Source organism: Aulonocara sp. 'chitande type north' Nkhata Bay, linkage group LG14 (assembly GCF_057382095.1).
Source record: "Aulonocara sp. 'chitande type north' Nkhata Bay isolate Kocher_YH1m ecotype deep benthic linkage group LG14, A_spYH_male_GT1.1, whole genome shotgun sequence".
In the NCBI taxonomy this organism is placed as follows: Eukaryota; Metazoa; Chordata; class Actinopteri; order Cichliformes; family Cichlidae; genus Aulonocara; species Aulonocara sp. 'chitande type north' Nkhata Bay.
The window spans coordinates 17,168,414-17,178,554 of NC_141357.1; the positions used below are offsets into that span (position 1 = coordinate 17,168,414).

Consider the following 10,141-nt stretch of genomic DNA (forward strand, 5'->3'; position numbering starts at 1 on the left):
GAGAGAATACAAAAAGACTTTACAAACACAAATGCATACTGTACTCAGTGCTGCACGCTTGTTTTCTGTGAACTTTGTTCACTTCATTTAAAAAATACAAACAAACAAACAAATAAACAGAACAGACACGAAACTATATAAACTAGTGTTGAAAAGACTTGCGCCAGTACCCAACCATTTGCCTGTACCTCAGAATCTGAATAGTATTCCAGTGTTTCAAGTTCATGTGTCAATTCTTCTACACGTTATGGCAGTACTTAAAGAAAACTTAAACTTTGGTGTTTTCTCACCAAAGGCAACAACGTTGCTTCTTCAATACAGTTTTACACATTGGTTTGTTTTTCTTCATGTCCATGCTCTATGAACCTGAGGTGAGGCAAGTGGTAAAACAGAAGAGCTTTTCTTCATTTAAAGCAGGAGCATACTTTGTTCCTGCATTGAAGCGTGTTGTATAACCAGGCCTCCCTTTTTGAAAACAGGCTTATGGTCAGCAGACAGTGGCAGGTGTGGTTTTATATCTAAATAGTTCACAATAATGCTATGGAATTGATGGTGGCTTAAAAACACACACACACACACACACACACACACACACACACACACACACCTACACAAGTGCAAGTAAGCAGATTTTTTACTTCATATCTAAATGCTACACAATGTGCTGCCATTTCTATTTGTGTTGCTTTCCACCTCTTACATTTTGGTGGCATCTTGGGACTCAGTGATTTCTATCACCTCAAAGCCAGGATTGTCTTGTCCTTCTCTGGAGTGGTGATGATGACCCTTGATATTGTGGAAACAATAGGCGCAGTGTGCAGTGGCTACTGGCACCACTTTGGAGAAGTTGGAGAAATCGACTCTGTATTTGTTATCCCTGCTCCTTGAGATGACGGGCAAGAAGCTGTAGCCCCACATAATTTCCCGAGGAATATAGGAGGTCCGCACTTGACAAGAAGCACTTGTGGACTCCGCTGTGCCGTCCAGGAAGACGACCAGCTCAAAGTCTTGATTGTGGAGTGTGTCAACTGCAACCTCGAAGAAGGGGCTGCTTTTGTCGATTATGTGATGGAGAGTGAGAGGACAAATAAAGAAGAGGTTGTCCTTCCCAGCATCCACCATAAAATCAATGTTCACCTGATCCATGATTATCGTCTCTCCATCTTGTGTGGTTGTCGTTCTCAGGAGCTTACCGTAGATCTGGCTGCCGATCATCAGACTCTTACGTAGGTTGGCCACTCTGATTGAAAGGCAAAGATAGTCATTTCTGGGGCTAATCACAGCCATTGGACTAAATGAGATGGTTTTAGCTCTCTTTTTAGGTAAAGAGATCTTGGCCATTATAAGACCACACATGAAGCAATTAATAATTGCTCCGAGGACTGACTGGATAGTGACAAGAGCAACAGCACCCGGGCAGTGAGGTGTGAGTGCTCGTACACCGTACCCAATAGTGGTCTGTGTTTCAAGGGAGTAGAGATATGCTGTGGTGAGTCCTGCAACACCCCAAACACACGGAGTGTGATCTGGTGAGGGGTTTTGCCAGGTCAGATCTCCATTATTACGCACAATCCAGTACCACAGCAGACCGAACATGAACCAGGTGAGGGTGTGAGTTGCAGTGAAATTGAAGAAAACGAACCGCCACCGGGCCTCCACCAAGGTGGTCCAGAAATCTGCCAGGAAGGCAAAGTGTTTGCTGTACTTGACGTTTCCATATTCAATGTTGCAGCGGCCATCTTTGGTCACTAGCCTGGTCCTGTGATTTCTTCTTTCATCCAGATACTTCCTGATTCTTGTGCCTATGGATCCACACATTTTGTTTTTTGTTTTGTTTTGTTTCACGAGCCAGCAGCCTAAAATACAATAAAATAGGAAATGATGTAACGTGGATATGCACAACATGTAAATACGTAATAGCAAATCATTAAACAGTCTCTAGACCAAAGATGCTACGATAATGACAAAAAAATATTGAGAAAAAGAAATATGCTCTGCACTCGTTATAATGAAGAAGAATATAAAACTGACTAATAATCGCTTAGTTTCCTTAATATTGACAAAAAGATATTTTTACCACACAATTTGAGTTCTATATTCAATTTGAAACATAAAAAATAATGAAATAACATAATTGTAAATGAATAAAACAATCATTCTTGAACTTTAAGAGGCAGATTTTATATTTTATTTCAGGGCATTTTCTACTTTTTGATACCCTGTTGAAAGATTTTGCTCCTTGCCCCATGATTAGCTGAGTCTCACTGTAAACTCCCTATGCACAGCCTCAAATGTTCCAAGCTTCCCTGTCCCACAGTAAATTTAATCATCACTGAATGCCTGTAATCCTAAATGCAGCGCTGCAGTGGAGTCCTGACATTAATGAGAAACAAAAGTTTCCACTGAAGCATAACATGTAAGTGTTCCAAATAAACCAAATAATTCGGGAACTTTGGTCCTACGCAAGTGTCTAAACACAAGGATCATCTTTGTTTGCTGAGTTTCAATGTAGCATAACTTAACGTGGCATTAAAATAATTTGAGCAAACCCAGCCAGAAGGGGAACAGCTCACAGGCATAACAATCTTTGACTTTATTCAAGCTTTTAGTTCTCTCATAAGTCTGCTGCTTGATGGATGGTAGCTGGCAGTGTTGGCTGTACAGAGGTTTCCAAATAAGTATGGCCTCTGTTCTTGCCAAGCCATGCAAACAGCCATTTGGATCATGCTGTGCTTGTTAGCAAGTGTGAAGTAGGACAAAAAAGTCAGTACAGCGAGTTTATTTTTTTGTTTGCAGTCCTCAAAGCTCAAATCGTGACATTTTGCCAAAAGAAATCTGATAATTACACGCTGTTGCTTGTTGGCAAGCTTTAATGCTTTTAGAAGCAAACGTAGTCATTTTACACCTAATCATTAGATCACCATGTTGTCATGCTGTAACAAGATATGTGCTGAAGTAATTTCAAATTATATAGGCTTTTTAATTGCAGATATGATAAGTACAAAAAAACAGGTAGAATCACAATTGAAAACGTGACATAGAAGAGAACTCTTGATATGCGTCCTCATAGCTTTAAATGTACATTAAAACTGCTTGAAGTTTAACATTTAAAGCATAGTATATTAGAAGTTTAGTATATTCAAAGTTTAAATGTAATTCATGTTTGTAAAGCAGTACATGTACATTTCTGTATTTTATTTTTTCTGTAGTAAAAATTTAGTTCATGGATTTTTTTTTTGATTGAGCAATTGTTGCTGTGACTGAAATGCTGTAGCAAAAACACTTTCTTAAAGCTACACATAAAAAAATCACGACTGGTATGTTATGTATGTTTTTTGTCTAATATGTACATTGCTGTGGTAGAAACAAACCAAAAACAGGTCACGAGTGAAGTAACCTTGTTAAACTTCCTTGAAGTAAAAATGTACATGTGAAAATTCATACTTTAAAATAAAAGGCCTGAAGCCAAACTCACCGAAGTGAAAAGTTCACGTCGAAAAGTCAGTTTCGTCTCTGTCTTTCTTGCTTCCAGCTGATTGGGACAGTTTAGGCGTGTCCCTCTCTTGTGCTTGCTGATCTGTACCTGAGTGGCTTTATATCGTCCTGTCTCAATGTGCTGGAATCACCCAGGTGATGTTTACGCCCACAGACACATCAAGTGTCCCCACCCCCATCCCCACTTCTGACTCAAAACATACACATGACCAAGCATCCTAAGACACACACCCATGCACATGCTTCCCAAGTTAGAAGAAATACGGTTTATTTCATACATGCTTGGCACCTAGAGCCACCCTGACCTCTGTGCATCACACTTTGTGCCTATTGTGTTGTCAGAGTTCCTCTGAATTCACAGTTTGTTGGTTCTTTTTTGCGGCTTTCGTGCTGTTGCCCTCACATTTCGATATTGTGTGGTGTTGACACCACACGTTTCGTGTTCTGGATGCTGATGACGAAACAGACTGTGTTGCATTATTTACTGTAAACTCTATACACACATAATATTATTGACAGTTTGGGAGGAAAACTTTTCTTTTCTTTTTTTTTTTTGGACAGTGAGACCATTTTCTGTGTCTGAAGTTTTTTAACAGGTATGTTGTCCATTTAACAAGTAGCGTGTATATTTCACAATTAACTCATGCACTTTACCAAAAATGACTGCTACAAAAATATGAAATGCACACTGCATGCGTAGTGCTAGCACTGTCAATAAAACATCTGCACTCACACTGTTCACAATTCTGAGTTATCATTCTCTAAGCAAAAAACACTTCCCCCTCTTTACTGTTGTGGTAAACCGTTCCATTGTGGTGGAATACAGCAATAAGTGCAACACGTGCATTGCACTGCACCATTAGGTGTGGTGCAAATGCTGCAAGGTCAGCGGTCAGTCAGGAATCAAATGATTTCATCATTCTAAATGCAAAGGGATGATTTGCCCTCATTCTGCAAGTACTGCAGGGTCTTTTTTCTACTTTTACAACTAATTATGGGGTACATGCTACATCACTGTACCAGCATGCATTAAAATGCTTAAAGATATTATGCTTTACATTTGAGCCAAAAGTTCATACACAAATTTAGTCTCTGCTGCAGTCTCAAGTGACAAACTCAAACTTTGCCATGTCGGCTGATTTTGTTATTTTCTTCTTCTTTCTTTTGAATGGCACAAAATTATCACAGTGCTCTAGTTACTGGTCAGCTTTGTGGCTATTTGTCTCACAGTAAAAGAAAACAATGCCAGTTCCTGTCCAGCTTAACTAAAACATTTAGCTGACCAGTGCTTGTTTCTGGATCACTTTTGGAACAAAAGGTTTGAAGTCATTCAGTTTGTGTCTTTGATTTGATCTGTTTGTTGCAGAGTCAGCACATAGAGCCAGACAACCATTCACTTTCACACCGACAGTGTGGAGTTAGGATTGGCTATAAATTTATGATAATGAACCCCACGCATGTCTTTAGACTGTAGGTAGGAATCTGGAGTATCTGGAGACAAGCTTTGCAGACTGGATTTGAATCCAGGATGTTTGTACTGAGAGGCAACAGTGGTACCACAGAAACACCATGCTGCTCAGTACGGCAAAACATTTATACTGTATTTAAACATATAAAGAAAAGAGTTTTGCGCAGTAGTGTGGATGGAGATCTGACTTTATTTCTTTATTATTTAGATGATAAAGATGAAGTTACAAAGCTTCCTATAAAAAAGTTAAAGTCCATCTAACTATTTCAGCTGGTTTCCCCCTAAAGTTATGTTATGTGTCAGTCCAAGGCCATCATTGTCAAAAAGTGTTGACCTCCTGCTCCTCTAATGGGTGCTGTGCTAAAAAAAAAAAAAAAAAAGCCTATAGGGAAAAAACTGTCACTTTTTGTTCTTACATCTCTGGTGGTACAAGGATTTAGAGAATTTCAAATCTCTGGTGCCTTTTGGTGGCATGATATGAAATATATAAGTGAAACATTTATTATGCAGGTTTAGAGACACCTTCTCCTCTAGCAATGCTGTACCACCACTGCACAGCAGAAAGTGGCCTTCATAACACAGGAGTCTTTCTTTTTATTGGTCTCATATCACCCTTTGGAATACAAAAAGAAATCAAGGCCAATGAACAGTTGTACAGTTTTATTTTTCAGTGGGGTGATATTTTAGCATTTTGGTGTCATTTCACATTATACAGTATTTTATTTGTTTTTATTCCTCGCAAGCCTTTGTGCGATTGCAGAGTGGTGAGGTGAGAAAAAAAACAACTTTGAATGAGAGAAGTGATTTAAGCTTATAAAAAAAGGGGTTTTGTATTTTATTTCCTCTTCACTGAGTTAATTGTTTTCATCTACTAATGCAAGCTGAAGTCCTTTGAATTGTGGGAGGGAAACAGTAAGGCAAGAACATATGAGAAAAGGAAGTCGAGGGAAAAACTGCGTATGCTATCCGATCCCTGTGAACAGATCAAATAATGCCATACCTAAGACACGAGCTTCGATTTCGTACACATTTCTTAGCAATAGGATTAGTGAGGCCTACTGAGAACAAGAACCGAATATTGTTTTTGAAGAGACAATGTTCAGTTCATCCTTACTAGTTGTCCACTTGCCTGAATGATTTCCTTGCTCTATACTACAAATTCTAAATGTTCAAAACAGCAAAAGTTTACACCACTGCAGTACTCGGTGTCCTGTTCTTCAGGTCTTGAGCTAGGACTCTTCCGGTAATAACCATACTTGCTCTGAATTCAACTGAAAACTCTAAATATAAACTATAAACACTCCTAAAAAAAAACCCCATTTGGTTTTATTTTCATCATAATGAAAAATGCTGTTTGTGGTGTTTCAGTCTGTCAATGTGACATATCAAGAAATCAAGAGAGATCCCAAGAAATGTATAAGATTTCTCTTTAGCATGAGAATACACTAACAAACAAGTGTTGCATAAGATAATGGAAGATTGTGGAAGGAAGCAAGCCAACAAAAACTCTTTAAATAGTTTTGTTATGTCAGTCCATGCATGTAGCGCAGACAGAAACAGATACTAAAATGCAATCTATTTAGCCTCTTCAATCGGAGACTAAATGTGAAAAGCTTTTATGACAACAAATATTTCCCCAAAACTTAGATTCTAATATTCCAGTTCAGAGGCCATAGTAGTCTGGCTTTAAGGATCTTTCTGTTTGCAAATGCTAAACTTCTTACAGAAGAGCAATATAGGAATTATTGCCTGCTATACCCATTATCACCACATAGTGTCACTGTGTCAGGGCAGTGCAGTGGTGTCTATAAAAGGATCATTCACTTTCTCTTCACCCAGTTAAAAGTGTAAAACAACAAAACAGGATTTATGATTTGAACAGTCATGGATGCAAAAGACTACATTTAAAGATGTTCTAACGGTGTTGATACATTGTGATACAATTACAGCAGTTTGCTTCTATAGTGAAATATTACAGCACAACTCCAATTTTAAAATGTAAAATGTAAAATATAAATAACAGACTGCAGGGATTTACAAATCCCATAAACCCATATATCTTGTTTTTTCAGCAGAACATAGAAGCACATGACATGTTAAAACTGTGACTTTTATGGAAAATACTAGCTTAATTTGAGTTTAATGGCAACAACACATCTAAAAAAAATGGAACGGGGGAGACAAAAAGGCTGTAAAAAGAAACAAGTGGGGCAACATTTGACAAATAATTAGGTTAACTGGGTATAAAAAATCTTAGAGAGCCAGAGTTTGTCAAAAGGAAAGATGGGCAAAGATGTACAAAGCCACAAAAAAAAAATAGAGTCATGTTCTTTAATTTAAAACTGCAAATACAGTGAAAATCTCATAGTACACAGAATCTGGAGAAAACTGTGGGCAAGCAACAAGGCTGAAAATCAACAGTGGATGCCCGTGATCTTCGGGTCCTCGGACGACACAGCATTAAATTCAGGCATGGAAATCACTGCATGGGCTCAGGAACAGTTCCAGAAATCAGTGTCTGTGAACATAGTTCAGGGTACCATCCACAAAATTCAGGGTACAGTTCTGTCATGTAAAGAAGAAGCCATATGTGAACATATGAATGCCATCACCCTCTCTGGGCCAAAACTAATTTAAAATGGAATTAGTGGAAAACTGCTCTGTGGTTGAACAGGTTGAAATTTGAAATTCTTTTCTGGAAAACATGGACATTGTGTCCTCCAGAATAAAGAGGAGTGGGACCAGCACTCACTTCAAAAGCCTGCATCTCTGGTGGTAGAAAGGAGAATTAGCTTGCATGGAATTGGCAGCTTGAACATCAGGAAAGGCTGCAACAGTGCAGAAAGGCACATATATGTTATAGCATAGCATATGCCCATCAAGATGGCCTTGAAATGAGAGCAACACTACAATTCAATACAACATGACCCATTTTTTTCCTTAAAATGGTTCATTTTCTTAGTTCAAGCATTTGATATGTTGTCTATGTTCCGTTAAGGATAAAATATGTAAGGGTTTTCAGATCATTACACTTTGTTTTTATTTTCATTTTCCACTGCACCCCAACTCTTTTTGGAATTGTGGTTGTAATTCTAAAAAGTCACTGACTGCTATTATGTTGCCAATAAAAATAATAGGATCAATGCGCCTTTAGGAAGCAGTCCAAGCTTTGTTCACACATAAAACAAGAGCAGTGGGCTGACTTAAGCTTCACATTTATATTATTTACAATTTAATACTAAATGATTTAATACCAAAAGTTTGCTTGCCTTTAAAAATTGTATATAACTAAAAACAATTCACTGACAGTTACTGCACCTAAATATTTCTTTATAAAATGATGTGAGCTAGAGAACTAGACAATGTTGAGTAAGTAGGACAAATTGTTTGATAATTTACACATTACTGATACCAAGCATATCTTTCTTCTCCATGCAGTGACTGGTTTGTCATAATATGAAATTCCAACCTACAGCTTTGCCCCTAGGTTTTGTAGTGCAAAATTAAAAAAACAAACAAACAAAAAACACTTGTTTCAAGTATAGATATATAACATAGATGGAAGTATAAGGTCATGTTAGTCTTTGAATTCAGGTGTTCCCAGTCCCATTGCCCTGCCGTTCACTTTGTCTTTTCAGACATTTGTGACATTGTGTGGATTGTTCTAAAGAGCTCACTGAATTCAAGCCGGGTACTATAATAGAATACCAGCATCAACTGTAAGCAGTATTATTGCAGAATGGAACTGTTTACGAACCGCAGAAACTCAGTCATGTGGGGTTGCAGAGTGGTTAGACACATCGCTGAAAGTTGCTGAAACAGCTGAAACCTCCTCTGGCATTAACATTAGCATGAAACCTGTACTATGGGAGCTTCATATCATGGGTTTCCATGGCCGAGCAGCTCCTGGAGGTGTAATTTCCATTTGGCCATACAGTGTATGAGACTATAGCAGTAAAAATCATAGCAGCTTCAAACTTCAGAAATCCTGCTAAGATAAGATAACCTTTATTAGTCCCACATGTGGGAAACTATTCAGTGCTCTGTATTATGCCCTCCTACTATATTTTTTTCCCGGCTGGCCTCTGATTTTTCATTCCCACTGTGTTCTGGGTTGATGGTAACAATGCACTTCATCGTTGTGCCATAAGCTCTGACAAGAGGATCAATCAGAGCTAATGAAGCCTAGGAGGAGGTGAGAGAAGTGTAAGAGGGACGGCGCCGAAGGGGGACTTGGTGGGAATGTGAGGATGGAGGCGGGTGTGGCGGTGCCAAGGATGCAGTGAGGGGGATTAAGAAAAATGGCACTTCCACCAGTTCTTTTCCATTTCCTCACTTCCTGTGGAATAACACACACCGTTATCTGTGGACCACAATCTGCTGACCTATGATACTATCATTACATTGCAGAGAAATGGGCATTGCCAACATTTCTACATCGTACATTTCCCTTTTGCAATCTCTACTATTTGTAAAGATTTAAACCGCAGCTTACCCAGTGCTTGCTATCCTCATATATTTTTCATTTTGTAGGAAGGAAATCAAGAATAACTGCATTGAAAAGAGGAGATACCACGCGTTTTTTTCATATGGAAATTTCTGCACTGATGGATATTAAATCAGACTGGAAGCATACATGACACTTAACAACATTTGTATTATGCTTCTTTATCCTGCAGTTCACCTTAGCAGGATAACCATTTCATGCTTCTAATGGATTATTTATTACAGGAACAACAAAGAGCCTATTATACTGCACACCCCTTAAGCATCATACAAATGGGTGTACAATATACACAGGTTTCCTTCAAGCACTTGTAATAGCAAAATGTGCTAGGAAGCTTTATTAATGTATGATGTGTGGTTAATGTGATATGTGTAAAGTCACCTGCAGGGATTTCTCCACAGCATGACGTGGAGAAGTAATAAGGTGGAAGGGGGTTCAAGCTTTGATCAGTCGTGTAACCTCAGGAGGGGAAATAATTAAACATGCCCCAGATCTGAACAACTCAAAGCCACGCGGGGCTCATCCACAGCCGGGATCGGCACAGCTGTTGCTGAAGAACCTGAATTATTACAATTAAAATCACCAACATTTCATTATTACCGTCGAGCTTAGCGCCGCTAACCCTGAGTACGGTCCAGAACTCATAACCCTCGGCCAAATCCCAAGTTCCT

General features: G+C 38.7%; 1 pseudogene across 1 annotated transcript; it reads right to left on the bottom strand.

The window, feature by feature from the left end:
* Positions 1-3,598, bottom strand: LOC147314365 (ATP-sensitive inward rectifier potassium channel 1 pseudogene; annotated as a pseudogene). The gene is made up of 2 exons (XR_015124846.1): positions 3,476-3,598; positions 1-1,856 (listed from the first exon to the last, which is right to left on the bottom strand). The product of XR_015124846.1 is annotated as an ATP-sensitive inward rectifier potassium channel 1 pseudogene (transcript).
* Positions 3,599-10,141: the final 6,543 nt, after the last annotated feature.